Here is a 27,317-nt window from a genome sequence, read left to right as displayed (position 1 = left end):
TTTCACAAGAACTTTTAAACAGAGGCAGCAAACAGTGAAGAGCAATTTGTGTGCCACCCTCAGGTGCCAATATGGGGAAGACACCAGGGCTGCCCTGTGCTGGGGAAAGCCTTCTAGAATCAGTGGCTCCCCAAACACCCATCAAGGCTGCACCCCCATCAGGCCTTCTTCAGCTTCCTGGCCCCACACAGCCACATGGCCACCATGCCCAGCAGCTTCCCGCAGAGCCACAGGGTGGCCAGGGTGACCACCAGCAGGAACAAGAAGACATCCAGCAGGACTGCTCATGCCACGGCTGCTGCAGGGCATGGGGCTTGAGGTGGGCCGTACCCCCTGTCTGGAGGATGTGGTCGATCCAGCCCACCAGCCTCTGGGCAGGGGTCAGGGGGTGGGAGCGCCTGATGATGCTGGCGGCCACCGCTGCTGACTTGTACCTGTTGGCAGACACAGAGGTGGGGTGTTACTCAGGTGGCCTCAGAAGTCTTAGAGACCTTGTATCACACACACTCTTCCCTCCACACACAGAAGACTCAGTTTCAAGGAAAAGTTGTTGGCCTGGCCTGGCCTTGCCATAGTCTAGCTGGTTCTACTGAAAAGTTCAAACTGGTGCCTCCATGCAAAGACCATGCTCTATGCTAAATGTGCTAAACTATAAAAAAAATATAATAACTAGTAGGGCTAGTCTCCACACAAGGAGGCTTATCACAAAATATAGATATATTATATCTATATATTTTTTTAATTTTTTTAAACGTTTTTTTATTTATTTTTGGGACAGAGAGAGGCAGAGCATGAACAGGGGAGGGGCAGAGAGAGAGGGAGACACAGAATCGGAAACAGGCTCCAGGCTCCGAGCCATCAGCCCAGAGCCTGACGCGGGGCTCGAACTCACGGACCATGAGATCGTGACCTGGCTGAAGTCGGACGCTTAACCGACTGTGCCACCCAGGCGCCCCTAGATATATTATTTTATACATGTATACATATAAACTTATATGCATAATAAGCAGCTACTTTGTGCCACTGTCTGGTTTATGTAACATACGTGACTCCGAGGACTGGAGTCCAAGACAAGGCCAGCACTTTCCTGTCCCATCAGAGCACCATTTTGGCCAGTGCTGGTTCCATGGGCTGCAGTCTACACATATGCACAGGACCCCACATTTAGACATGTCGTACCCTTGCTTTATTCTCTCCTGTCACTGTCTTAAAATTGTTAATCTTTATAACAAGGGATCACACATTTCCATTTTACTTTGGGCCCTGAAATTATATACCCAGCCCTGATGCACAGTGTGTGGGGACCATTCCAACCCAAATGATCCATCACAAGAGCAGCAGATTACAGCCATTAGGGATATAGGTATTTGAATAGCCAATGAAATTTACAAACTCATTCTTCAGAGGCTCGTCAGTGGTCCCACATAGGTCTCTACACTGCCCCCTGGGAGCCTGCTTGGGATTCCCTCTCTCTCAGAATAAATAAACTTTAAAAAACAAAACGTTACTTCTCAAAAAGTGAGCATTTGCTACATAAGAGATGCCAAATATAATGAAATGTCTGAGATTATCTGAACTCTGGAGACTAAAAACTTTTCTAGGGTTAAGAATCACAAGATATAGGGGCACTTGGGTGGCTCAGTCAGTTAAGCATCTGACTCTTGATTTTAGTTCAGCTTATAACCTCATTGTTACTGAGTTTGAGCCCACATAGGGCTCTGTGCTGACAGTGTGGAGCCTCCTTGGGTTCTCTCTCTCTGCCCCTACCTCACTTGTGCTCTCTATTGCAACATAAATAAATAAACTTCAAAAAAAAAAGAATCACAAACCCTGTGTTGTTTTCACTCATCTAACAAAAACTCCTATGGGTCGCCTTTATGCAAGGTAATTATAAGTATTGAGGTCTCAGTCACTTTCTGCCCTTGAGACTTTAAGTCATTCAGGCCTTCTTGGTTATAAGGAAGACAGAATAAATATTCCGCTTCACATGAGATCATTGTGCTGGATGAGAATTTACTTAAGACATCATGGGCCCTTTTGCTGACTCACTTAACAGAAATTCATCCCAACTTACTTTGTGGCAGGCCCTGTGCTAAGCCCTGGGAGCACAGGGGAAAACAAGAGACACACTTGGCCCTACAGAGGAGCTTCCTCTCTACTTTCTAGTGTGGGGGACACAAAATAAATTGAAACAGAAAGAAATGGGGTAGTTACTGATCCTGAGAACTGTTAAGGAAAAATGAATTATGACCGAAGAGGGTGGGAGAGGAGTGCATTTAGGACTGTCAGACAAAGACCACCTCTCTGAGGAGAGGACATTGGAGATGAGCCTGAATGCCATGAAGAAGTCAGTCCTTCAAGACAGGAGGGGAGAAGGAAGGATGTTTTAGGAGGCAGCACTGACAAAGGGCCTGAGACAGGAAATGGTGTAGCACACTGGTGGACACAAAGTCAACCTCCTGCCTCACTTGGAATTCTACTATAAGCAGTCCATAAACATAAGACCTCTCAGAGGTCCTGTGTAAGTAGGACAGGGTGCTTAAAACCCTAAGGTGCAAATTGTTATCAACATCCAACCTAAATTGTCTAGTCTTGCTCTTAGGGAAAACAGGTCAGCTGTTAGCATCACACACATATTATTCCATGTCTTGGAAGTTTCAGCTTTTATTGCAAAAAGAGCCAGACGGTACTCTTTGTATTTGATGTCTTCATTCAGCCTAAGTGACCACAAGCCCAGAGAGCTCCATACCTCTTGTCTTCTATGACTTGTTTCATCTTCACAGCCAAGGTCTCTTCCTTTATCTGCTTTAATGGGATAGAGACACCAAACTTTTTGGCTTCTACTCGGACCAGGTTTTCTGGCTGGTCTCCAAAGAGGGGAATCCCCACCAGGGGCACGCCATGTTGGATGGCCTCCATGATGCTATTCATTCCACCATGGGTGACAAAAAGATGGATGCGTGGGTGAGCTGTTTCAAATAAGAAAGAGAGCACAATATTTCAGAATGAATATTTTCAGAATGAAAAGCTTGAGAAAGCCAGGGCAAGCAGGAAGGGCAGAAGAATATACCAAGACGATTTCAAGGTCTGTTGGAGCCATTATAAAGATATTTTGCTTGCAATGCATCCAAGGTGCATGTACTAACATACAGAATTCCGAGCCTTGCCTTGCATAGTAATTCCTTGCCCTGGGCCACAACGCAGCTAAGACTCAACACCCAGCGAACTCTCTAGACAATAATGCTCAGCAAGATATATATATATATATATATATATATATATATATATATATCTGCAGATCTCTCTCTCTCTCTCTCTCTCTATATATATATATATATATATCCATCCATCCATCCATCCATCCATCCATCCATCCTACCATTTTTCTATAATCTCAGTGCCTCTCTTTGCTTCTCTCATCTGTTTTGTCATCATCTCTCTCTCTGTCTCTGTCTTTCTCTTTGTCTTGGGCATTCTTTTCTCACCTGCCAACTTATTTCCCTCTTCTCTGAATTCCTGACATATTCATTGACATTGTAATTCATATAGCAATCATAAAACTAATACTGTATACATTGTCTCCTCAATACACGAGTAACCCCTTGAAACCAGAGCCTAGACTGTACACTTGAGTATTTCCATCTCCAGCATTTCTAGTCCACCTTATTTAGAACTAACTAGGATTAATGTTGAAAATGAAGAGTTTGTCTCAGCCTGTGTCATTCAACTGGGATGTGCATCAGAATCTCATTGTCTCTTCCTTAAAAGGAGCATCAACCATCACAATCATAGACTTCAAGATGTATTACAAAGCTGTAAACATCAAGACAGTATGGCATGGCACAAAAACAGACACACAGATCAATGGAACAGAATAGAGAACCCAGAAATGGACCCACAAACATACGGCCAACTAATCTTTGACAAAGCAGGAAAGAATATCCAATGGAATAAAAACAGTCTCTTCAGCAAATGGTGCTGTGAAAACTGGACAGCGACATGCAGAAACATGAACCTGGACCACTTTCTTAAGCCATACACAAAAATAAACTCAAAATGCATGAAAGACAGGAAGCCATCAAAAGCCTGGAGGAGAAAGCAGGCAAAAACTTCTTTGATCTCAGCCGCAGCAATTTCTTACTCAACACTACTCCAGAGGCAAGGGAAACAAAAGCAAAAATGAGCCATTGGGACCTCATCAAAATAAAAAGTTTCTGCCCAGTGAAGGAAACAATCACCAAAAGTAAAAGGCAACCGACAGAATGGGAGAAGATACTTGTAAATGACATATCAGATAAAGGGTTAGTATCCAAAATCTATAGAGAACTTACCAAACTCCACACCCCAAAAAACAAATAATCCAGTGAAGAAATGGGCAAAAGACATGAATAGACACTTCTCCAAAGACATCCAGAGGGCCAACCGACACGTGAAAAAATGCTCAACATCACTCATCATCAGGGAAATACAAGTCAAAACCACAATGAGATACCACCTCACACCTGTCAGAATGGCTAACATGAACAACTCAGGCAACAACTGATGTTGGCAAGGATGCAGAGAAAGAGGATCTCTTCTGCCCTCTTGGTGGGAATGCAAACTGGTGCAGCCACTCTGGAAAACAGTATGGAGGGGCCTCAAAAAACTAAAAATAGAACTACCCTACGACCCAGCAATTACACTACTAGGCATTTATCCACGGGATACAGGTGTGCTGTTTTGAAGGGACACATGCATCCCATGTTTATAGCAGCACTATCAACAACAGCCAAAGTACAGAAAGAGCCCAAATGTCCATTGATGGATGGATGGATAAACAAGATGTGGTATATATATACAACGGAGTATTGCTTGGCAAACAGAAAGAATGAAATCCTGCCATTTGCAACTATGTGGATGGAACTAGAGGGTATTATGCTAAGCGAAATTAGTCAGTCAGAGAAAGACAAATATCAAATAACTTCACTCATATGAGGACTTTAAGGTATAAAACAGAAAACATAAGGGAAGGGAAGCAAAAATAATATAAAAACAGGGAGGGGGACAAAACATAAGAGACTCTTAAATAGAGAACAAACCGAGGGTTGCTGGAGGGGTCATGGGAGGGGGGGATGGGATATATGTATAAGGGGCTTAAGGAATCTACTCCTGAAATCATTATTTCACTTATATGCTAACTAAGTTGGATGTAAATTATAAAAAATAAATAAATTATAGAAAAAATAAAGCAATAACCTATATAGTTCCTCAAAAATATTTAAAAACATAAATTAAAAAAAAAGAGCATCAATAAGGGGTGCCTGGGTGGCTCAGGTCATGATCTCACAGTCCGTGGCTCCCAGTCCCACATCCAGCTCTGTGCTGACAGCTCAGAGCCTGGAACCTGCTTCATATTCTGTGCTTCCCTCTCTCTCTACCCCTCCCATGCTCACACTCTGTCTCTCCCTCTCAGAAATAAACATTAAAAAAATTTTTTTAACAAAAACTCAAAGGAGCATCATGTACCTTGCTCCAAATAAATAATTAAATTTGCAGAAATGGAGCCAGGAATCTGTTTCTTCAATTCCCCTGTTTATTTTGAGTCATTATCTTACTCATAAGTCTCTGATTCTGTCAGTGGTTATGGAAGTAAGGGGTCTGAAAGAAGCAGCACAGGGCACAGAGAAAAACTACTGGGGTTGGCGGGCGGGGCGGGGGGGGCGGAGGTGAGGAAACTCTCTGGTACCAGAGACAAAATGGACCAAATAACCAGCTATGAGGTTGTTCATCTTGGCACTCAGGTATTTTGGCACATCCTAAAGACACTATTGGTATTAATGTTATGAAGGTATGAATCGCTCACACTTTAATAGCTAAGAAAGATGTGGGGGAGGGTGGTATGATATATGTAAGTGCACGTGGAAGAACAGGTACTCATGAAGCCGCTAAATACAAGGGCAACATCCCTCTGGTATGTGTTCTCTAGAATCCATAGGTTCTTTTGGACTGTGTTTGGGTGACCCTGTGTAAAACCTAATGCAGTAGGACAAGGTGACTTTGATGTCTACCAATATCTCACCTGGGATAGAAAGAATGAAGGAGAGATGGCTATTTGGGCACCTGATCTCAATGGGAGTAGGGCCTGATTCCCCAAGAACTGCAGCTGGCCATTCCATTCCTGCTTCTTGGAGACTTAACTGTAGGTATCAGCAGCTCCTTCTAGAGCAAGTGGGATTACCCAACTAGAGGTCACAGCCCGATATGCTCTAAAAATATGTAAATGAGACGGGTGAAGCAGACTTGGGCAGTTCTTACCCAGGAGGTCATTCTGAGGAAGCCAGCCCACGATTTTCACATTTGCTGCCAATTTGACGTCTTTGGGCCAGTGAGATGGCTTATACTTCCATATGACTCCTTGAGAGAGATGAGCAAAGGCACTGTTCATCTCCCTGAGAAGTTCCTGGGATTGAAAGGTGCTCACCATGGAGCCCAGGGCCACAAGGACAAAACCAGAGTCTCCAAACTTAGCAATGAAATTCTCAAATTCCTGGAGAGAGTTCAGAAAAGAAAAAGACGTGAAAAATGTTGTTCATGAAAACCTAGACAGCCACAAAATGAAAGCCATTCATTTACTGAACACACCTTCCTGCCATTCCTAGAGCTCATAGCCCCTGGGGCAGCTCAGCACCCTCTGCATGATGCTCATCCCCATTGTGTCGGAATATCTTTCTTCTTTAAAAGCTTGATTTTGTGTCACGGCCATCCTAGACCCACTGCTCATCATAGGTCAATGGAGACATGGTCACTTGAGAATTTCCTAAGGCCACCGGAAAATGGTAGTGTAAGAACAAATACTAGTGGGGTGTCAGGGTCTAGCAGAGGGAGCTGCAACGTCTGAGGCTAGATTGAAGAAACTGGGAGAAGGCCTGTAGCATAAGAAGAAGTGGAAGAAATGGAGGAAGGCTCCTGATCACTGGCTCAATGCACCATGTAGAGTGCTTTGCTCTGATACTTTGTGATATTCTTATTAACGGATCTTTGTAATTAATCTCTTACCTCAGTGGCTCACCCACATAACTACAAATTATATCTACATAAGAAGACACTTAAAAAGTGGTAATGCCCAGGCCTAACCCTGAACTGGGCAGCTTGCTTTTTAAAGTCCTCAGGCAATTCTTAAGGAAGGCTGTGACTTAATGATGTGATCTTGGCTTAACACAGTTTTGTCAACTCTTGCTTCAAGTGTTTCTTCAGACTCTGACTCTGGACTTCTGCAGCCCCCTTTCCTCAGCTTCTAGATCCTCATTCCTGGATTGATTCCATCTAGCATAACATTGCCTGGTTTACCATTCAAAGGACCACTTTGACAACAGCTTTGTCATTCTTTTTAATTACAAAAGCCACGTAACTCCATTATCTAAAAACTGGAAAATATAGAGAAACATTTTTGAAAAAAGCCTCTGCTATCTCACAGCCACTATAACCCTTACTCCCATTATGCTCTTGCTTAACAACTCCCTCCCCCTACCCTATAACTAAGACCCACCCTCCTATCAAGTAAAGTCTCCTGCAATCTGGCCTGGCTGTATTTACACAATTGAGAATTCTGATCCAGTCTAGCTAGAGTCACCAAGGGAACCCAGAGTCATGCCTATCTTACTTTTACTTTAACACTTTGAGCTACTTGTTCTCTCCAGCTGGAACACCTTCCTCCCTAGCTCCATCCCTAAAAAACCCTACCACCAACTCAAAGCCCATCTAGTCCATGGATCATTCCCCAACTCTCCCTGCTCACTGAGTACAAGGTCAGTAGAGGAAGCATAGACACTTGGGTACCTAGAAGACCCAGGTCACATCAGGGCTTTCCCCAGCTCTGCAGTGAATGGTAGTGGGAAAGTCACTTACACACCACCTCAGTCTCTGTCTTCTCTTTTATAAAAATGGAGATCATCATACTTCCTTCCAGGTGGCAAGATATTATTATATAAGATAAATTGCATAAAATGGCAACACAGTGCTGATAGGCAAAAGGAAGCCAACTCATCTCAGCTCCTTCCCATTTAATAACTTCTATTGCAGAAAAATAAATAAGTAAACAAAAATAAGAATAAATAAAAACTTCTATGGCAGAGGAGCATCCGGGTGGTGCAGTTGCTTAAGCGTCTGACTCTTGATTTTGGCTCAGGTCATGATCTCATGGTTCTTGAGTTCGAGCCCCGCTTTGGGGTTTGTGCTGACAGTGTAGACCCTGCTTGGGATTCTTGGTCTCCATCTCTCTCACCCCCTACCCTGCCCATGATCATTTTCTCTCTCTCACTCTCTCTCTCTCTCTTATAAATAAGCATTAAAAAAAAAAAAAACTTTCTATTGCAGTAGTCTGAGTTTATGGATTCAAACCAACTTAGCAGTTTTCACAATTTACAACGCCCAGGCCTAACCCCAGATCAAACAAATCAGAAGATAGGCTGAGGATGCTGGAGATGATGTCTGCAGTTCTTACCACCCAGTCCTACCTTGGTTACACACTCATAGTGTTGTGCATTTCATTGAGCATAACTCATCTCTTTTAACAATTCTCCCATTTAATGGATCCTTGCCACATAGTTACTATACACACGATTATACAAAATGCACATGAAAATATCAACTTCTTAAAAGGCTTATGCCAGGGTGCCTGGTTGGCTCATTTGGAAGAGCATGCTCTTCTTGACCTCAGGGTGCTGAATTCAAGCTCCATGCTGTATGTAGAGATAGTAAAATTAAAATAAAATAAAGAGCTTATCCTACCAAGGCCAGGACTAAAGAGGACACTCAGTGTACCATTTAAGGAGGCCCTCAATCTCAGGGTTGTGCAAGTCCTAACACTATCATTGCATGGCCCTAAAAATGAGTACTCCCTTAAAAAGCATGTCCTAGGCACCTTACTTGCCTCACCCTACTTCCTTCCCAGGATTCCACTGGCAGGGCAGTCACCAACTCTGTGCTGAAGACCTCTGCATGAAGCCCACATGGAGAGCTACAGTTTCACTTACTTGTGGTACTGGTGTTACAGGTCTGGACATTAAGCCTCCAACATACACAGTGTTGGGAAGCAGGGGCCTAGCAAATTCAAGGGCAAAGTCAGAGTTAACAAACCACAGCTCTGCTTTCTTCAGAAGATGAGACAAAACTGGCCTAGAGCCTTCCGGGAAATGTTCCTTGATGGTATTGTCATATGCAGACTGGATTTGCCTTTGCTTCATGGTGAAATCAAAGAACATCAGAAAATTCTTCACTCAGCCCCAGAAGTCCATGTGGTCCGTTAGCAAAGAATGCAATACTGGCACATAAGACAGAGGGTTTGGTAGTCCAAAATCTATAGCACCAAACGAGGAAGAGAGAATGGACACAAATGGTTTTCCAAGCTTTTCAGCAACCAGGAAGGACAGTAGTCAAAATTTTCAACTATCACTAGGTCAAAGTTCTCATTCTTTAAGGAATCCATGATATCACTTCTCCTTAGAAAATGGCTGCACTGAAGCCCTACTTGTTCCATAAATTTTAAGAATTTTCCAAATGTGTATCTATAAGAAAGAGAAAAACGGTAAACATTCATTGGATGTGTTAATTCCACAATACATAAAAGAATCTTGGGCTACAAAGAAAATATCCCAGATAAGCAAGACCACACCTAGCAGCAGCCCACCTATTCCACCACTGCCCATTAGTACCATCATCTCAGGCACTCTGAGCAGATGTTCTGCTCTTGAGAGGGTTCCCTTCCTCCCCTCCTCTTCCCTCCTTTATCCAAATCCCAAGTACTTTTTATGCCAGTTTCTTAAAAAAATTGTTCTTTGAGTTCTGGTATCTTGAAATCCATGGGCACAATTAAATTGTGTTAACCAAGAACAAATCACCACCAATGGACCTTCTGCTCTGGGAACCTTCTCTCACCATAGCACATCTCACAAATCTCCTTTTATTTGATAAAGTCTATAACTTCCTATTAACTTTCTTTTACATACTGACTTTTTATGAGTGATTTTCTTATTTACTTAGCCAAACTGTGGACATAGCTTGGTAACACAGTTCCATAAATATTAACCATACAGGCTATTTTTAAAAGTCACTGTATGTTCTGAATGTGACAGATCACCTCACCCAAGGGACTATTTTATAATTTTAGAAGTCAAAACTCAGCCAAAATGGGAATTCCACCTGTCTGTGCCCACCACCAAGCAATGAAAGAAGAGAGAGAAGAGAAGAGAAGAGAAGAGAAGAGAAGAGAAGAGGGGAGGAGAGGGGAGAAGGAGAGGAAAGGAGAGGAGAGGAGACGAGAGGAGACGAGAGGAAAGGAGAGGAAAGGAAAGGAAAGGAAAGGAAAGGAAAGGAAAAGTAAGTCCTGGTAAATAAACATATTATTAGCTTTTCTATTTCAATGTAGGTTGAAGTGTCCAGAGAAGATAATGACAAAGAATATGAACATATAATTAAGACTTTCCCTATGAGAATATTCCAGGGGCCTATCTCCTTGCAATGCTTTCCCATCACTGCCTATATAGAATATGACTGTTTCCTTCCTGTTTATACAATCCACAGAGAAATAGGTAAGGATGTCCACTGTACTTTAAGGTATCAGAGTTAACAGGTGCAAGAGTTCAAGATATCAGGGGCCTCCTGACTGCATGGAGGACCAAGAGAATCAACACCCTGGCATCCCTGTAATTGTACTGTACCCATTGTACCTCAGATAGAGAAGACCCAGAGGCACAGAACTTATTAGCTATATACAGAACTTGGCCTGACATTTAGAATTAACTTCAAGTTGGGAATGCAAGCTGGTGTAGCCACTCTGGAAAACAGTATGGAGGTCCCTCAAAAAAACTAAAAATAGACCTACCCTATGACCCAGCAATTGCACTACTGGGTATTTATCCAAGGGATACAGGTGTGCTGTTTCAAAGGGACACATGCACCCCCATGTTTATAACAGCACTATCAACAATAGCCAAAGTATGGAAAGAGCCCAAAAGGCCATCGATAGATGAATGGATAAAGAAGATGTGGTGTGTATATATATATATATATATATATATATATATATATATATATACACACACACACACACACAATGGAGAATTACTCAGCAATCAAAAAGAATGAAATCTTGCCATTTGCAAATACGTGGATGGAACTAGAGGGTATTATGCTAAGTGAAATTAGTCAGAGAAAGACAAATATATGACTTCACTCACATGAGGACTTTAAGAGACAAAACAGATGAACATAAGGGAAGAGAAGTAAAAATAATATAAAAACAAGGAGGGGGACAAAACAGAAGAGATTCATAAATATGGAGAACAAACTGAGGATTGCTGGAGGGGCTGTGGGAGGGGGGATGGGCTAAATGGGTAAGGGGCACTAAGGAATCTACTCTGGAAATCATTGTTGCAGTATATGCTAACTAATTTGGATGTAAATTTAAAAAAATAAAAAAAAAATTTAAAAATAAATAAATAAATGAAATAAAATAACGTATCAGCATTGGTTCAAAAATTGTAACAAGTATACCACACTAAAGTAGAATGTTAATAATATACTGACTTATAGGAATTCTCTGTACCATCTTCACAATTTTTAAAAATATATGTAAGAATGTTGTTAAGAAATGAAAGCTGTTAATAAAAATAAATTATAAGAAAAATAAAGAATTAACTTCAAGTTATACAGTGGAAGTGACTGGCTAAAATCCTTCTCTGCTATGCATTTTTTGAAGATTTCACATAGCAAAGGAATGGTAACCAGATATTGCACATACTTACAATAGTGCTGTAAAAATTTCCAGATATAGCTCATTAAGCATGCTTAAAATTAAGCTAATAAATAGAAAACAATGTTTAAGAATCCATGGTTACCCATGCCTGTTTCCAAAAATATTAAATGAAGGGAGAAGAGACAAAGCCTATATTTAATACAACTAACAGCACAAGATTATATAGACTAAGTGTCAAATGAATAGATTAGATCAGTTCTAGACAGGAAGGACTGTGGTCTCCCACTTGAGGGAGGAAAAAAGACTTTATGAGAAAAGTCAAATGTAAGCAAGACCTACACTAGTAAGTAGAATTTTCAGATAGAAAGAAGGCAAGGCCACTATAATTAAGTTAGGAATGGATGTTTGTCTTTCCACATTAATGTCTAAGATTGAGCAGTTATGTGCTCCTTTCCATTCAGATGAAACAAAGGACTCATGTCTTATTTTGCATGAGGTTCATTGCATTTTTAAAAGGACCTTACATGGCCAAAAATAAAAAAAAATAAATAAAAGGACTTTACATAGCCAGATGTTTAACTGGTACAAAACCAGGGTTCATAATTCTTCCCTCCAATACTAGAATATGTGTGAAGAAAAGGAGGAAAAGTAAGTGGCTCTCATTTCCCTATCAACAGTGAGAGGTTGAGGTACCTGTGCTTTTGTGGGGGGGAGGTTATAAACAAAGATTGTAAGAGAGGTGTTGAAAGGAAGTCCCAGAAAGATCAACCTCTACTTGCTACAGAAATCCATTCATGGAAGAGGCACAGTACACAGCAAAGAAGAATCTCGAGTGACTGCACTGGATGAATTGGTGTAAATACTTGTTTCCCTAACCATCCACTCATCGTTTATTCCTTCATCCACCCACCCATCCGTCCATCCCTGTCTTACGTCTATAGTCCAAGCATCCAGGCATCCATCCATTCATTTGTATTGCTAAAATAGTGACTCTTTGGTTCAAAGACATAACAATTACCTGCCACCCAAAGATTCTTCAATAAAAAAATCAAAATTATTCTTCAATCCTTTGTTACAGTCTTCAGGTGGAAGCCAAGGGATAACTTGGTATGATATCTCCTTCTCTTTAAAATCTAGAAAACACCCATGGGTTAAAAATGTGAAATATGCCACAAACCATGGATTAACATTAGCATGATAATATCATCATGTGTTTGCTTAAATAATTCTATATTTATAGAATGTTTGCCTTTTGATATATTTCTGTATGGTTTGGTTGCATTCTCATTCATTTAATCTTATAAAATGATTAACATCTATGGAGAATCTTACACTGATTGAGGAGTGCTTTTCAATTTAAAGTTATAGAAGCTTCCATTTAAAGCCTCCATAAGGCATAGCTATTTGTCCTATTTTACAGGTCAGAAAACAAAGTGAATTGAAGTTAAGACAATTTGTCAAGGTTGCACACATAGGAAGTACAGTCTTTGTATTTCAGTACAGGTCTGTTTGATTCCAGAGCCTCTGCTCCTTCTGTTTTAGAAAAACTCATTTTCATTATTTAGAGTGATAAATCCAAATAGTTTTTTGATTCAGTAAAAAGTACTAAAAAGCTTCTATAAAATACTAGACCGCTGTACCTCTACTTACCAACATGGTTTCTCCCATATACCCATGTGTAATAAGAAGTCTGAGTCCACTTTTGATGTTTGACTGCTGACAGTTTTCAAGCCCTATCTCCCATGCCCTCTTTTATGCTTCTTCACCTGGGCAAACTAGTAAGAGAGTCAGCATGCTCCCTCTCTTGACCCTAGTGGGAGTTTCAAACCATGCAAGGAAGGCCAATGAGGGGGAACCCTCAACACATCCCAACTCTCTACTCACAATAAAAACTCAAACTAGTCATCCCTCCAGCCTCTAGAAAGCCATATTTCAGATTTGCTTAGGAGCCTGTCCTACTCTTCCAAAAAAACATGCCCTACTATTTGAGTAATAAAAATTTCATACCCTATTATGTAATGTGAGCTTTCATCAGTCATAACATTCAAAAGAGTAGAGCATATCTTTAGGTGGGGGCATCATCTTCTACTACCATGTTCTACTCTCTGTACCTCAAACCCTTTACATATCACATAAAAATTACATTCACACCACCCCAACATTCCAACTAGTTTCAATCCGTCACATCATCAATTCATAGTTCATTCCATGCTCAAGCGTTCCATGCTCAAGGATTGGAAGAAAAAACATTGTTAAAACATCTATGCTCCCCAAAGCAATCTATACATTTGATGCAATCCCTATCAAAATACTACCAGCATTCTTTGCAGAGCAGGATCAAATAATCCTAAACTTTTTATGGAACCACAAAAGACACCAAATAGACAAAGCAATCCTGAAAAAGAAAAAACTGGAGGCATCAAGATTCTGTATTTCAAGGTATCTCACAATGTTGTAGACATCAAGAGGGTATGGCAGTGGCACAAAAATAGACACAAAGATCAGTGGAACAGTACAGAAAACCCAGAAATGGACCCACCACTATATAGCCAAGTCATCTTCAAGAAAACAGGAAAAGAGACAATGGAAAAAAGACAGTCTCTACAACAAATGACGTTGGGAAAACTGAATGGAGACATGCAGAAGAATGAAATGGACCACTTTGTTACTTCATACAGAAAAATAAATTCAAAATGGATGAAACACCTAAATGTGAGACAGGAAACCATCAAAATCCTAGAGGAGAACACAGGCAGCAACCTCTTTGACCTTAACTGGAGCAACTTCTTACTACACATATCGCTGAAGGCAAGGTAAACAAAAGCAACAATGAACTACTGGGATTTCATCAAGATAAAAAGTTTCTGCACAGTGAAGGAAATAATCAACAAAACTATAAGGTAACCTACAGAATGGGAGCAGATATTTGCAAACAACATATCTGACAAAGGTTTAGTATCCAAAATCTATAAAGAACTTAACAAACTCAACACCCAAAAACCAAATAATTCAGTTAAGAATTGGGCAGAAGACATGAATAGACACTTTTCCAAAGAAGACATCCAGAAGACTAACAGACACATGAAAGGATGCTTAACATCACTCATCATCAGAGAAATACAAGTCAAAAGCACGATGAGATAATCACCTTACACCTGTCACAATGGCTAAAATTAACAACACAGGAAACAAGAGCTGTTGGTGAGGATGTGGAGAAAGCACTGCATTGCCAGTGGGAATGCAAACTGGTGCAGCCACTTTAGAGAACAGTATGGAGGATCCTCAAAAAACTAAAAATAAACTACTCTATGATCCAGCAATTGCACTATGAGGTATTTACCCAAAGGATACAAAAATACTGATACGAAGGCATACATGCACCTGATGTTTAAGGCAGCATTATCAACAATTGCCAAACTATGGAGGAGTCCACATGTCTATCGTCTGAGGAATGGATAAAGAAGATGTGATATAGATATATATATACATATATATATATATGTATATATATATATATATATATATATATGTATGTATATATGGTATACACACATACACACAATGGATTACTACTCAGCCATCAAAAAATGAAATCTTGCCATTTGCAATGACATGGATGGAGCTAGAGTGTATTACGCTAAGTGAAATAGGCCAGTCAGAGAAAGACAAATACGATATGGTTTCATTCATATGTGGCATTTAAGAAACAAAACAAACCATCATTTTGGAACAGTAGGGGAAGAGAAGAGAAGAAACAAACCACAAGGTACTCTTAATGATAGAGAACAAACTGAGGGTTGATGGAGGGAGATGGGTGAGAGATGGGTAGATGGGTGATATATACTAAGAAGAGCACTTGTGTGATGAGCACTGGGTGTTGTATGTAAGTGATAAATCACTGAATTCTACCTCTGAAACCAATACTGTACTGTATTTTAACTAACTAAAATTTAAATTAAAAAAAGAAAGAAAATAAACCCCTAAAGCAAAGACAGTTATTGTGACCTGAAGGCCACTAAACAAGAGGATTCCCCACAGTCCTCAACCAATACCACGTCACAGGCACAAATAACAGTGGGTGTGTTGTTTCCTAAGGTCGGAAGACAGACTAGTCTACACACAGACCAAGAAGCACATCTGGATGGTTAAATTTGAAGAAATTCTAAGAACGTGTCCTCCAAAAGGTCATCCCCACATTTACTTTCCAAACACTCTGTTAAACCTTTACTTTGGATCAAAGATCAGGCTTCATATTAAATGATGGTATTAATGTGAAAACATCTATCCCAGTGCTAGTTAGATAGTAAATGTTAGATTCTCAAAATGCATGGCAACTGCCAAAATAGTTTTCAATCAATCTAAAATTTTAACTTAACTTAATTACATTTATAACTTAAATTAAATTACAATTTCCAAAATCAATAAGCTACATTGAAAATTACTACACTACAGCTATTTAATCATGTCTGTCATCAAGGCAGATACAAAGAGATACATATATAAATAATGTTCAGTGACAAGTCCAGAACCTAATTTAGAAAATGATTAAAATGATCTTAAGTAGGGACTCAAATAGATATTTATACACCAGTTTTCAAAGCAACATTATCCACAATATCCAAAAGGTGGAAATAACACAAATGACCATCGACAGATGACCTGATTAACAAAATAAAGTATATGCACTTTAATGGAACATTATTCAACCTTAAAAAGGAAAGAGATTGTGATCCATACAACAACATTAGTCTTAAAGACATGACGTAAAGTGAAATGAGCCAGACACAAAGAGACAGATAATGTGTATTTCTACTTAAATGAGGTATCTAGAATAGTCAAATATTTTGAGAAGTAGAGTAGAGTAGTGGTAACCAAGAGTAGTGGTTACCATTCCTGTCTGAGATGATGAAAATGTTCTAGAGTGATGGTTGCACAACAATGTGAATGTACTTAAAGTCACTAAACTGTCCAAAACAAAATGTTTGGTGATCAATTTTATGCTGTGTATATTTTACCACAATAAATATCTTAGAAGAAATTTTCACAGTAAAAAAAATTGTTTTTAATAAAATCTAAACAACAACAAAGGCTGATCACCTTCAAAATTTTATAATTTCTCAGAATTTTATTCCTCAACACCTTTAGATTGAGAGTGAGGGGATGGAGAACTATTTATCATGCGACTGGAAGCCAAAAGAAAGCTGGAGTAGCCATACTTATATCAGACAAACTAGACTTTAAATTAAAGGCTGTAACAAGAGATGAAGAAGGACATTATATAATAGTTACAGGGTCTATCCATCAGGAAGAGCTAACAATTATAAATGTCTATGCGCCGAATACCGGAGCCCCCAAATATATAAAACAATTACTCATAAACATAAGCAACCTTATTGATAAGAATGTGGTAATTGCAGGGGACTTTAACACTCCACTTACAGAAATGGATAGATCATCTAGACACACGGTCAATAAAGAAACAAGGGCCTGAATGAGACATTGGATCAGATGGACTTGACAGATATATTTAGAACTCTGCATCCCAAAGCAACAGAATATACTTTCTTCTCGAGTGCACATGGAACATTCTCCAAGATAGATCATATACTGGGTCACAAAACAGCCCTTCATAAGTTTACAAGAATTGAAATTATACCATGCTTACTTTCAGACCACAATGCTATGAAGCTTGAAATCAACCACAGGAAAAAGTCTGGAAAACCTCCAAAAGCATGGAGGTTAAAGAACACCCTACCAAACAATGAGTGGGTCAACCAGGCAATTAGAGAAGAAATTAAAAAATATATGGAAACAAACGAAAATGAAAATACAACAATCCAAACGCTTTGGGACACAGCAAAGGCAGTCCTGAGAGGAAAATACATTGCAATCCAGGCCTATCTCAAGAAACAAGAAAAATCCCAAATACAAAATCTAACAGCACACCTAAAGGAACTAGAAGCAGAACAGCAAAGGCAGCCTAAACCCAGCAGAAGAAGAGAAATAATAAAGATCAGAGCAGAAATAAACAATATAGAATCTAAAAAAACTGTAGAGCAGATCAACGAAACCAAGAGTTGTTTTTTGAAAAAATAAACAAAATTGACAAACCTCTAGCCAGGCTTCTCAAAAAGAAAAGGGAGATGACCCAAATAGATAAAATCATGAATGAAAATGGAATTATTACAACCAATCCCTCAGAGATACAAACAATTATCAGGGAATACTATGAAAAACTATATGCCAACAAATTGGACAACCTGGAAGAAATGGACAAATTCCTGAACACCCACACTCTTCCAAAACTCAATCAGGAGGAAATAGAAAGCTTGAACAGACCCATAACCAGCGAAGAAATTGAATCGGTTATCAAAAATCTCCCAACAAATAAGAGTCCAGGACCAGATGGCTTCCCAGGGGAGTTCTACCAGACGTTTAAAGCAGAGATAATACCTATCCTTCTCAAGCTATTCCAAGAAATAGAAAGGGAAGGAAAACTTCCAGACTCATTCTATGAAGCCAGTATTACCTTGATTCCTAAACCAGACAGAGACCCACTAAAAAAAGAGAACTACAGGCCAATATCCCTGATGAATATGGATGCAAAAATTCTCAATAAGATACTAGCAAATCGAATTCAACGGCATATAAAAAGAATTATTCACCATGATCAAGTGGGATTCATTCCTGGGATGCAGGGCTGGTTCAACATTCGCAAATCAATCAACGTGATACATCACATTAACAAAAAAAAAGAGAAGAACCATATGATCCTGTCAATCGATGCAGAAAAGGCCTTCGACAAAATCCAGCACCCTTTCTTAAAAAAAACCCTTGAGAAAGTCGGGATAGAAGGAACATACTTAAAGATCATAAAAGCCATTTATGAAAAGCCCACAGCTAACATCATCCTCAATGGGGAAAAACTGAGAGCTTTTTCCCTGAGATCAGGAACATGACAAGGATGCCCACTCTCACCGCTGCTGTTTAACATAGTGCTGGAAGTTCTAGCATCAGCAATCAGACAACAAAAGGAAATCAAAGGCATCAAAATTGGCAAAGATGAAGTCAAGCTTTCGCTTTTTGCAGATGACATGATATTATACATGGAAAATCCGATAGACTCCACCAAAAGTCTGCTAGAACTGATACATGAATTCAGCAAAGTCGCAGGATACAAAATCAATGTACAGAAATCAGTTGCATTCTTTTACACCAACAATGAAGCAACAGAAAGACAAATAAAGAAACTGATCCCATTCACAATTGCACCAAGAAGCATAAAATACCTAGGAATAAATCTAACCAAAGATGTAAAGGATCTGTATGCTGAAAACTATAGAAAGCTTATGAAGGAAATTGAAGAAGATTTAAATAAATGGAAAGACATTCTCTGCTCATGGATTGGAAAAATAAATATTGTCAAAATGTCAATACTACCCAAAGCTATCTACACATTCAATGCAATCCCAATCAAAATTGCACCAGCATTCTTCTCGAAACTAGAACAAGCAATCCTAAAATTCATATGGAACCACAAAAGGCCCCAAATAGCCAAAGGAATTTTGAAGAAGAAGACCAAAGCAGGAGGCATCACAATCCCAGACTTTAGCCTCTACTACAAAGCTGTCATCATCAAGACAGCATGGTATTGGCACAAAAACAGACACATAGACCAATGGAATAGAATAGAAACCCCAGAACTAGACCCACAAACGTATGGCCAACTCATCTTTGACAAAGCAGGAAAGAACATCCAATGGAAAAAAGACAGCCTCTTTAACAAATGGCGCTGGGAGAACTGGACAGCAACATGCAGAAGGTTGAAACTAGATCACTTTCTCACACCATTCACAAAAATAAACTCAAAATGGATAAAGGACCTACATGTGAGACAGGAAACCATCAAAACCTTAGAGGAGAAAGCAGGAAAAGACCTCTCTGACCTCAGCCGTAGCAATCTCTTACTCGACACATCCCCAAAGGCAAGGGAATTAAAAGCAAAAGTGAATTACTGGGACCTTATGAAGATAAAAAGCTTCTGCACAGCAAAGGAAACAACCAACAAAACTAAAAGGCAACCAACGGAATGGGAAAAGATATTCGCAAATGACATATCGGACAAAGGGCTAGTCTCCAAAATCTATAAAGAGCTCACCAAACTCCACACCCGAAAAACAAATAACCCAGTGAAGAAATGGGCAGAAAACATGAATAGACACTTCTCTAAAGAAGACATCCGGATGGCCAACAGGCACATGAAAAGATGTTCAGCATCGCTCCTTATCAGGGAAATACAAATCAAAACCACACTCAGGTATCACCTCACGCCAGTCAGAGTGGCCAAATGAACAAATCAGGAGACTATAGATGCTGGAGAGGATGTGGAGAAACGGGAACCCTCTTGCACTGTTGGTGGGAATGCAAATTGGTGCAGCCGCTCTGGAAAGCAGTGTGGAGGTTCCTCAGAAAATTAAAAATAGACCTACCCTATGACCCAGCAATAGCACTGCTAGGAATTTATCCAAGGGATACAGGAGTACTGATGCATAGGGCCACTTGTACCCCAATGTTCATAGCAGCACTCTCAACAATAGCCAAATTATGGAAAGAGCCTAAATGTCCATCAACTGATGAATGGATAAAGAAATTGTGGTTTATATACACAATGGAATATTACGTGGCAATGAGAAAAAATGAAATATGGCCTTTTGTAGCAACGTGGATGGAACTGGAGAGTGTGATGCTAAGTGAAATAAGCCATACGGAGAAAGACAGATACCATATGGTTTCACTCTTATGTGGATCCTGAGAAACTTAACAGGAACCCATGTGGGAGGGGAAGGAAAAAAAAAAAGAGGTTAGAGTGCGAGAGAGCCAAAGCATAAGAGACTGTTAAAAACTGAGAACAAACTGAGGGTTGATGGGGGGTGGGAGGGAGGGGAGGGTGGGTGATGGGTATTGAGGAGGGCACCTTTTGGGATGAGCACTGGGTGTTGTATGGAAACCAATTTGTCAATAAATTTCATAAGAAAAAAAAAAGAATTTTATTCCTCAAAGATGCTGATTAAAATTGAATCTTTTTTAAATCAAAGCCTGAGAAAACTACAGATTGAGCAATCCAGAGCTTAAAGTCCTAAAGCCACCCAACACTATTATTAACCTGCCATATGACCTTGGGCAATTCATTTCAGTTGTCTGGGTTGCTGATGTCTTGTCTGTCAACAGAGAAGAGTTGATAAGATTTCCTTGCTCGTTTTGACTAACATTCATTGGATTCGATGATTCAGTTAAGAACATCCAACATCATTATCCACAAATTCATGGGCAGTCATTGATTTTTCAAGAAAACAAAATCATCTTAATTATAGGATCTGATCTCACCTGCCTAAATAAGGGGCTTCCTGAGAGACCTTTCTTAAATTTCAGTTATCATAGGAAGAAAAGTAATCTCTGATATAAAAAAAAAAAGAATGATCCTTTCCTATTAGAAATCTTATATATGGATGAACACCTCTGTTCACATATTTTCAAGCTATGTTATGAAGTGCCATTTACCAAAATAACCTGTAATAATAAGTGGATTGTTGGTTGGGATGAAGGTAAGGGAGGAAAATATGAGACTACAGAGTGTGGAGTGCTGGTAGACATAGCCAGCAAGTTTTACAACACCTTACTTAAATGCGCGCGCACACACACACACACACACACACACACACACACATACACACACACTTTTCATTGTTTGGGTCCAATTAGATTTTAAAAACACCTTCTGAGCCCATTTATGCAAAAGGCATTGTTGCTTCACTCTACACTTTGCATAGAGCAGAAGGAATCAAGGATTAGTGGGAAAAGATACCTGATATGAATGAATTCCCTCTCTGGTGAAGCATGGTGACATTATGACCATGATCTTGAAGAATCTGAGACACCCGGTCCAGCAGCAGATGATGGCTCCCACCTAGGAACAATTCACAACTGCATCTTTGTAATCATGAGAATAGAGTGCGTGAAGTTGATGGGGTGATAGAGCCAACACATGAGAGATAGAGAACAGAAAGATGACAGTGAGTAGAGGAAGATCAGCTTCATCAGCCACACTGCCCATCTCCATCTGGGTAAGGCACAGCCACTCACCCTGAGCCTACTTGCCCAAACCCTTGACCTTGGCAAACCTCCCTCTGATTCTTTTGTGTGACTCTGGTCTCAAAAGTGACCAAACATCAGTGTGATGAGCCTCTCTGTGCTTAGGCTTTAAGGAGTTCCTGATTCTAAGCACATGCTGATTCTAGCCAGGCCTTATGGACACTTGGTGCCCTACAGAAATAACTGTACTGATGGAAAGTTTGGCACAGTGCTATATATGAGTGTGAAGGACTCCTAGTGGAAAATTAATCAGAGCATTTCTGGAATCCTTCTCTCTGGAAATTTAGGCTAATGTGAGGGCCAAAACATGGGAACTTAACATGAGTCCAGGAAAGAGCCACTGGAGCAAAGGAGAGAGAGACACCACTTAGAGCCAAAATTCTTCAGATTCAAATATATTTGGCAGGAGGCTTCTCAGTTGGGGTCTGCATTTTGCTGAATATCAAATTAAGGCATTCAGAATAATTGTGGACCCTTCCAGTGGAACTGCAGGATCTTGTATGCATGAGAGACTGAGACACCACCCATCCTAGAAATATCCTGGGATCCTAAGGAAACAGAGTATGACCCCCTGGGGAGGTACAGTTTCTATCACATCAAGTTGTATCTAAAACCATATGCTACCAGGGGCCATTTTTATGGAATCTATGAGTCTCAGCAATAGTCAAAGCCAGACCACACAGGAAGGAATAGAATTTGCCCAAGCTGGGAACTGGGGGTTGTTTGGAAGATGAAGGTCCCATGATGATTGGGTCAGCTCACATGGATGTGGAACCACAGTAATAAAAAAGTTTAAAAAAGAGCTACAGCAATAGTGTGCATCTAGTTTCTTATACTCTAGTTTTTAATAGCTATACTTGTGTTGCCCTGAGGTAACACAGATTACATAAAACATGAACCCTACCCCCTCAGACTCCCTGCTCTGACTCTACCTTTAACCCATGCAGGAAATGGATTCAGGAGAGAAGGCTTCCTGCACCTGCACAGGCAGCCATTCCTAAAGGTCTTGGTGAGAGCACAGTGCATTCTGGAACAGAGGCAGGGCTTCAGTGCCTCCAAACCACACCTTCCTCCCCACCTCGCAGAGTCCAGAGGACATGTACTTACAAGAAGGGAGGGAGTGCTTTTGTGTCACTGCTACTAACAATTGGAAAGAAAACTAAATGAATAAAAAAGGAATTCAAATGCAGTTACAGGGTTTCTTAAAGAGTGATTTTTAAAACTACCCACTAAAAGTGCATGAGATTGGAAGCTGTGAAAAGGCTGCTCCTGGGCTGAGAGAGCGGAGTAAATTCCTGCTGTGTGCCTTTAAGGAGTTCCAGTGTGCTCTGGCAAAGGTGCGGACCCTTAAGTTTCTTGTTCAGGAAAACACTGTGGGGGCTAAATGAGATGATTCGGTGTCTTTCCAGCTCTAAGATCCCCCGATTCCCAGTGACCTATACAGTCAAGTGACCTAAAAGAGCCCCCTGTGAGTTGAAATACAATGTTGGGGAAGCTCCATCCGAGGATGACCCTTTATCCTGATATGATTTTCCTTTTCATCTGCTAGTCCCTTTGGTGCAAAAGTAAAGGAGATAAAACTGAGGCCACAAAATGCAAAATTAACAGTCCCTCAAGTCCTTCAAATACTTCCAGCCCCACGGGTGAAAAGGAGTGGGCACTGGAGAGACCTGAACGCCCAGGGTCCAGTCCCCAACCCTGGCCAGTTCTCTAGGTTTTCTCTGGATGAAAACACCCTCCTAACTGTTATTGAAATACCTTCCCTTCTCCAATTGGCTCCCTTGCAGCCTCAGAAAATCCGTGCTGCTGTCCCCGTGAGCTCTTCCCTGGGCCTCCAAGAACCTGCAAATACTCCCCCCACGACCCCGTCTCTGTTGACAATTGCTGCACACCCCTGAGAAGCTTAGGGTGAGCCTCTGAATGTCCAAACCGCCCTGGGGAAGACTCTGCCCTGCGTCTCGAGCACAGGGAGGGATCTCAAACCTCTCGCCCCATCCCTGTGCCTCGGGGAGCTAGTCTGAGTAGGAAGAGAGAGGAAAGGGTATTCTACTTATTCCAGAAGTATCTTCTTCACCCCTACATGAGGCAGGGGCTCCTCATGCCCCAACAACCCCCTCCCGCCTCTCCCTCCTGCAGCCTGGGACCCAAGCGCTGTCTGGAAAACCCCACAGAGTGACCCTTTGGCCCAGGGCTATGTGCCTGAGCCTTCATGCAGGTGTCTGGGACGAGCCTGTGTCTGATTCTCCAGCCACGCACTCACCCACCAAAGACACGGTTAGGATCTTGGCGGCCTCAGAGAGCAGGAACCCGGGCAGAAGGAAGCCAGCTAGCAGCAGCACCCGCTGCCCTGCCATGCTCACTCCTGTACCAGCTGCGGAGCCCGGTCCTGTGCCCAGAGCCTGTACCCCGCGCCCCACACAGTATCCTGTGCGCCCTGGGGACACGCACTGCACTGGCAGCCAAGGAGATGCGCTGGCAGGCAGCTTGGGAAGAGGTGAGAGGTGGATCCTGCCTGTCGTCTCTTTCTGTCTGTGACTTCTTGCCCTTCTGCTCCTCCTCCCCGGGTGTTTGCTCCACTGGCTAATACGTCCTCACCCTCCCTAACCTCAGGCATCTGGCAGAAGGAAGGAGGGGTTAGTGAGCTCTCCTTAACCCCTCTCCTTCCATAGAATCACTACACTCTCTGCAGAGAACATACTCTGAACCAGGAATGGCAGGGACTTCAGGAAGTCACTTCCAAGATAGTGCCACCCCCAGGTGACTCAGACCCATCTCCATTTTGAGACTCTTCCACGAATTTTCCCACCTCCTAACTGCACTATTGACCTCATACTGTCATCCCCATGCCCCATTTCCCCAGGTACATGCTTAAAATCTCTGCGAGTCTTCCAATCTCAAGACACCGCTCCCTGGAAGGAGTTGTGTCTACTCTCTAGAAGTCAATCCCCAAGAGAAGTCCACCTATCATTCCTGGACTGTATTCTGAGGACCTCTTAAGGAGGTCATTTATTTATGAAGACGTGCTAGAGTCCTAACTCTACAAGTCCAAGTCTTTACCTGAAGGTTTGAACCTCTACTGCTGAGACCATAATTCCAATGAGGATCATTGGAATAGGACTGGTGATATTTCCACAGTCTCCTCAGACACAAACTGAGGACATCTTGTCATTCTGACTCTTTGCAATGTCAGCCCTGGGAAGGACAGGGCATGCAAGCCCCAGAAGGCATTTTTGCATTTTCTATCCTCAAAACAAGACTGGCTCTTATAAAGGATTTCGGTGCAGCTTCCCTTACAGCCTTGAGTTGTCAGGTGACAGAATTCTGGGGAAGGAGGATGGAGTCTCTTTTCCAAGTGGAGGGGTATGATAATTCTGGAAGACTTTTGCTTTCCATGAGGCAGGGGCTCCTCTTGCCCCAACAAGATAGACTGACAAGAGTTTGCAGGAAGGGAAATAGAAAATGAAAAAGTTTGTCAGGTGCCTGTTTTCAGTGTTATAGTGGGTGGTGGAGTAGGAGCGAGGGAAACAGCCTGAGAAGGGACTGGACATGGAGGCTGGAATGGTTCAGGCTGATGCTCCTCCAACAGGGGCATGACAAAGAAGGTGGCTTCAAGGCTTAAAATATGAGGGCCACTGGTCCAAATTACCGTGGGAACAAAATCATACAACAGCCCTGCCTGACTGGCAAATAAAGAAGGCCATACGGGCTGAATAAAGAATTCTAATTTTAAGAAGAAGCCAATGAGCAGGTATTTACAACAAAATTAGCACATGGATATGATATGGATAACAGGAGTTGCCAGAACTGGTGGGAAGCTCATAAGAAATGGTAACACCCCCCTTCCAATATGGCATCCCCCAAGCCTACACTTGGCTTCGGGCCTTCAGCTTCAGGGCCCACACAGCCACCTGGCCACCACACTCAACAGCTTCCCACACAGCCACACAGTAGCCAGGGTGACCATCAGCAGGGACAATAAGACATTCAGGAGGTACGTTCATGCCACAGTTATTGGAAAGTGTGGGCCTGAGTTGTGCTACACCCCCTACCTGGAGGATGTGGTAGATCCAGCCCACCAGCTCCTGGTGGGGGTGGGGGGCTCAGGGTGCAGGTGCATCTGATGGTGCTGGGGCCACCGCTGCTGAAACGTACAGGTTGGCAGAGACAGAGGGTTGGTGGCAACATTAGATGCCAGGTTCTCAGCAGCTCAGGCTGAACAGAGAAGGCTGGTTTTCAGGTAATTATAACCTGGCCTGCAATTTACCATCTGGATGCCTTAAAGAGTTTAATTTTATTAAAACTCCTGTGTGCACAGAATCCAATTTAATGCTGAAAGGTAAAGTTGTCCTTTATCAGTCCCTACATTCATGGAGTTTATGATCTACTAGACCAAAAGATACCTATATGGTTGCTAGGTGTGCTCATTGCTAACAAAGTGCCACTGTTTATAATCCTTTCAGTGGACAGAACTAGGAAATATATGGCTATGGATGTAGATATCAAGATCCTATATTTATTTCTCTGCCTATAGAAAAAATTATGAATTCATACTGATATCTCAATTCAATATATCACAGGGGTTGTTCTAATCTTCCTCATTTCCACATTTGTAATTGTCTTTTCCTAATGTAAGAAACAACATCAATACATTTCCTCATTTGCTCAGTCCTATCATGCCTAGAAAGTGAGGTCAAATACACTACCCCACACAACTGTAAAAAACCTACTCAGTAGACAAGTTTTGTTTGCAGTTCTTTCTGTATTTAGACTGAATATACATAATTGACCCTTGAACAGATGGGTTTGAACTGCACAGGTCCACGAATATGTGGATTTTTTTCAATAAATACAGTTTAGTACTATATTTTGCTTCCTTATGATTTTCTAATAACATTTCCTTTTCAGTTTTGCTCATTCACTTTGGGATTTCACACAGACTATGGAGGGAAAGAATAAAAAATAGTGGTTGCCTCACAGATTTATAGCCTCAAATATTTAGTCTGTATAAATGCAGTTTGGTTGTTGTTGAAAATGCAAATTACCAGGATTCAAACCTGGAGATTCTATGCAGTAGTTCTTGGGTGGGGCTTAGAATCCGTATTTTTAATAAGCATCTCAAGTGAACCTGACAAAGATGGGCTAAGAACCACACTTTGAGGAAAACTAATGCAGAGTGTGACCTGCATAATCCTGAAACACCAGTGTGGAAGGGTAATGGCTCACTGGAGCTGTATATATGTATACTGGGGTTGGGTTGGGAAAGGCTCTGACAAGGCAGCATATACAACTGATGAAATACCCATAGTAGAGCACCAATTGTTTCAGTGCTCCCAGGGCCCATATATCACCTTATTTCTCCAAAAAATGAAATATTTCTTGTCAAATACATGAAGTGAGCAAATTATTTGAAAAAAAAAAAACGCAACTTACTGGGGTG

The 27,317-nt window shown here is 41.2% G+C and overlaps 1 pseudogene; it reads right to left on the bottom strand.

Moving 5' to 3' along the window:
- On the bottom strand, positions 1-27,317 carry LOC125168580 (UDP-glucuronosyltransferase 3A1-like; annotated as a pseudogene).

Source organism: Prionailurus viverrinus, chromosome A1, assembly GCF_022837055.1.
Source record: "Prionailurus viverrinus isolate Anna chromosome A1, UM_Priviv_1.0, whole genome shotgun sequence".
Taxonomy (NCBI): Eukaryota; Metazoa; Chordata; class Mammalia; order Carnivora; family Felidae; genus Prionailurus; species Prionailurus viverrinus.
Note: the sequence above shows the minus strand (reverse complement) of the source record. Positions and strands in the feature narration are given on the sequence as shown.